The sequence below is a fragment of the Mauremys reevesii genome, linkage group 8 (assembly GCF_016161935.1).
Source record: "Mauremys reevesii isolate NIE-2019 linkage group 8, ASM1616193v1, whole genome shotgun sequence".
Taxonomy (NCBI): Eukaryota; Metazoa; Chordata; order Testudines; family Geoemydidae; genus Mauremys; species Mauremys reevesii.
The window spans coordinates 77,796,441-77,801,646 of NC_052630.1; positions in this window are offsets into that span (position 1 = coordinate 77,796,441).

A 5,206-nucleotide genomic window follows, 5' to 3' on the forward strand; every position below is an offset into this window, starting at 1 on the left:
CCCCTTGTGACGGATTCACCCTTCTTGATGCAGGGCAAAAATGACACAATCAGCAGACAGCTCCTCAGAGTGGTATAGGTTATGGTTCTCCCATGGCTAGCTCCTACACTGTGGCCCTCCTCTGGGTAACTCCAGAGCACTGACCCCTTATCAGCCTCCTAAGTTTCCTTCCCCTTTTACAGGCTTCCTAGTAAATCCTTTTCCCCTTGGGGAGTTTCAAAACTCTTGCTTTTACCCAGTCTCCCTCCACAGTAAAGAAACCCAGCCTATTCCCTCTCATCTACTTTACTCTGTCCTGGCCCTCTCAGCAGAAAGAACCACAAGTCCTGCTCTTTCCCCGATCTCTCTCACAATGAAGAAAAGGACTAGCCTTTATAAAGCTTCCCTTCCCAGCAGGCTATCATTCCTCCAACTCCCATTCTTCCATCTGGACTACAATCCCCAGAATCCCTCTGTTCTGGGCAAAAAACAGGAACAGGGAAGAGCTGGATCATGAGCTTTGACTTTGCAGACATTTCTACGGTAAACCCAAACCAGAATTACTGAACATTTCAGTTAGTTATTTGGCTTGAATTTGGGGTAACGTGTAAATTGGCTACAATAGTTTTTTAATCTAACAAGTGATTAACCTTGATTTGTTTTGTTCAGATGCTGTAACCGCAGCCTCTAGGACTGTATGATGCTGTGGTTTCTCTTTCCACCCATCTCTTGCTGTGGCTGAAGGCACTGAAGAGTCTGACAAAATCCATCATCTCAAAATACAAATGAGTCCTTTATGGGAAACTTAAAGGAAAACAGAGCCAGCTAACACAGTCTACTAACTTCTACTAAAACTGAAGCATTTACATAGCATCTTTAATCAAGAATCCCTAAGAGTCCAAGATCCTTTACAAGGTGAATGCCACCAATACACGTGCCTATGACCTTGGATCGGTATATTTTATAAATAAAGTAATAAAATATAAATCAGATGCAAAAACCAAAATCTTCTTACCTGAAATGCAATCACAGTAGGTTGCATGTTCACAGCCTGCAGCAGCATTTCACAATAACCATTCAAGAGAATTTGAGAGAGGAATACTTTAACCAGCTGAAACTACACAGGGAATCTGGGTAATTCCATGCTGCCAACCTCAGCTGGAATTTAGTCTGGACACAGAAAAGCAGGATATGGAAATATTACTAATAAAATAGAGCATTGTATATACACTGTTTAATTACACTTTTTTTGCTGATGCGGGAATTAGTGGGTGAAAATTTTATAACTTCTATTACACAGGAGGTCAGATTAAATTATTATAAATCTTTAAAACCTTTTGATGTATTTCAAAAGTATATTCCCCACTCCTCACCCCCAAAAATCATTAAATCAAAGAAACAGTTATGATTGGTCTTTAGGTAAAACAGATATAGGAAAAGAAAAATGTTGCAAAACAAATAATCACATTACAGTCAGTCAATGTTTTAAATTACAAAAAAACAATTTTTATTATTTTTTGTGTGTGTTCTTTAATGCAATATAACACTAGGCAGGCCTATTATGAATTAAGACGTTTCTCATCACAGGATTAAGATGTTCGTCCATTAAGTCAAATTTCAAAGCTTTACCTTGACAGTCTTACAGATCTTGTCACCACTTAAGCACATGCATTAATGGAAGTGCTGGAAAAGTGAGATATGAGACTTGGAACAGGTGCTTTTCATTAGGAATATGCGCAAGCTAGTCAGACTGGCTAGATACAACAGGGGAAACAGACATACCCAGATTTGATCATGCAATAGGTCTGCTTTAAAGGTTCAGTACACATTTTTAAAAATCAGAAGGTAGTTTTCTTATGTTTGATCCACCATCTGTCATCTCTGTTCCCATTACTAAGAATGATTTGTATTTTCTGTAATGATGTAAAATGCTTTGTTTATATGCGAGAATTTTGTTAGTTACTTGGCACCTGTTTAATATAACTGGACATATATGCTCATTCAAATCATGCCTATAGTATTATCAATAAAAACTCCATCCATTCTTACTAGATTACCGTAGTTCCCAGAAAGACTTTCCATAATCCATTGCAGGTAAATATTCGTATGAGTAGTAAATGAATGGCTGAGTAAATATGGCACTTTTACATTTATATATGCAATCTTTCCTGGATCTCATACAGAATTAGGAAACAATCATTTGTTAGCAAGAGCATTTCTAAAATACTGTAATTTGAAAATACATCCAACAGATTAGATATTAAGAAGTTCAGAAAAAGCCAACAGGCCGCTTACCTGAGTTTGTTTCATAAGATTAAACTGATAACTGTGATTTGATATTTTATCATTCACTGTGATTCTAAGGTCTTGTCTAAACACAACTCTACCGGTTTATCTACATCTGTATAATTAAAGCTATAAAACCCCCTCGTGTGGATGTCATTATACCAACGTGCTTATAGAAGTATAGCTACTCTCATACAGGAAGGGGAATAAGCTATACCAGTATAAGGCACATTTATATCAGTATAATTGTGTCCACACTAGTGGTTCTCAACCAGGGGTACACGTACCCCTGGGGGTACATCAACTCATCTACATATTTGCCTAGTTTTACAACAGGCTACATAAAATGCACTAGCGAAGTCAGTACAAATTAAAATTTCATACAGACAATGACTTGTTATACTGCTCTATATACTATACACTGAAATGTAAGTACAATATTTATATTCCAATTGATTTTATAATTATATGGTAAAAATGAGAAAGTAAGCAATTTTTCAGTACTAGTGTGCTGTGACACTTTTGTATTTTTATTTCTGATTTAGTAAGCAAGTAATTTTTAAGTGAGGTGAAACCTGGGGCTACGCAAGACAAATCAGACTCCTGAAAGGGTACAGTAGTCTGGAAAGGTTGAGAGCAACTGAACTAGAGGTTGTACTGGTACAACTATAATAGATAAATAATCATGTCCCTAACTGACATAGTTATAGCAGTACAAGAACTGTGTGTAGGTCAGGCCTTCAAAACTTTAGATAAAAGGTGTGTGTAATTTCCATTCCGAATATACACTGCACTATACAAGGGAGACAACAATAGACACGTTTTTGAAATGCTATGTCTAAGAATATAGACATTGTAAAGATTTTTTTTATCAACCCTAATGTAATCTCCTATTTCAGATGTAAGTAAGATAACGATACAGATTCACTAATTACTTGGACATTTTAAACAGTTTACATTCATCAGGAACTACAGCACTTGGGTTTACATAATTAGGTTAATATAAGCAATGAAACATTTCTCTCTCCCAAATCACATCCAACTGAAGCACATTTAGAGTACTTATACTGCGAAGTGCATTCCATATATGAATAAAAGTAGCCCTTGCAATAGCTACATCAATTATAGAGCTAAACTGAACCTTTTAAAAAGCTTGCTTTGATTCCTTCACTTCCAACCCATCTCATTAATCATATGGAAAAAGTAAGTCTGACTTTGGTACTATGGCCAATATTCTTACTGAACTACATAATACACCCTGGATTAATGGGGAAAAATTATTTTTCTTCATCACTCCCACCCCCATATGTCAGATTCCTAAAGCAACCACATGTTTTTGTACTAAGACCCAAAACTTAAATTAACTGTAGTGCAAGCCACACAAGCAATACTAGCAACAAAGAGCAAATACCCCGACAACCACCTAGTGATTGTTTCACATAACTTTTAAAAATTAGCAGCCAAGCCTCTGCAGTTTACAAATAGCATGACTGCCCTTTCAAAGGAAGTACTTATTTCTAGTTATCTGCTACCAATTATCCAGTGCCTGCATTGTGATTCAAACATACAGGGGAAGAGGAGACACCCTGGGAAATTTTAAATTATTTATTAGGCTTAAATTAACTTTTGAACAGCACATAGAATTTAAATGGACAACACCTGCCATATCTGCCCATGAGAAAGTAAATGGTAGGAGTAGTTGGCAAAATAATTTAACATGGATTTAGCTGATAAAATTCCCAACCCGATGCACTATCATGTCAGCCTATTACAGATGATTAAATTATTTTAAAAAGCAGGCTTCCAATTGTACGATTTTCAATTTAATTACTAGCTGGGAAATTAAAACAAATGTGGCTTTCACCACCAGCCTCTGCTATGCTGAGACTTGACATGTTAATATTAGATTTTCTTTATTTAATCTCGTTTCTGAAAATCTGTAAAGGCTCCTCCGCCAAACCTGGTAATACGCTACCAAGGCCACTGCAGAGCTTCTTAGCTGCTGGAAGCTTTTTTGTTTCCTGGTCAAAAGCTTCACAGACCAAAGGTAACTGCAATGATCCTGAGCTGCAAACAGTTCAGTCATGTGAGATGCCAAACACCCTGGGGGGGGGGGGGGGGGGGGGGGGGGGGATTGAATACAGTGGAAGTTGAAGACACTCACCACTGTGTAAGAATAGGCCCTTGGTTGGGGGATGGGAGGGAGAGCTTCCTGACTGTGGTATTTCATCTTTACCTTGCAGAATGTAAAGATCTAGGTTGAGATTTTCAAAGCACTGACTTAGTCACATACCTTCTGTTCAAATTAATGGAAGGTGGGAGGCTACATCTCCTGAACTTTTTAAAAAATCTCAAACTTGAATCCTTCCAAGATTGACTCTCCTATACTACTTTGAAAATCTTAGCCTTACTTGTTCAGTTCTGAAGAATAACGACAGCAGATGTGTTCTGTTCAGAATACTGCATGAGATGGAGGCTGAGATTTCTAGAGGGGCGTAAGGGAGTTAGGTGTCCATTGACTTTCAATGGAAGTTGTGCACCTAATTTCCTTAGGCCACTTTGACCACTTGGGAGAATATTTGGTACGTGTAGAGTCTCAACAAAAGGACATTTAATCAAGGTCATGTTTTGTGGGGTTCTGGGCACCTTCAACACCGATTGATGAAAATAGGGGTTGAGGCTGCTCAACATCTCACAGAATCAACCCCTAGAAAATCAGATCCTAAGGCATTAACAATGGCCCAGCAGATGATACATTCATCTATTAAAAAAAATATGCAAAATTAAGAAACAGTTAATCTAACCATTAGCTTTTGCCAGTACAAAATAATTTTTCAGACACTCTTGTTATCAGGGCAAAATAAACTTTAAAATATTTTTAAACTGTGAAAAAATACAAGTAAATTTTTATTAAAAAATATATATATATTCCTTACTCCAC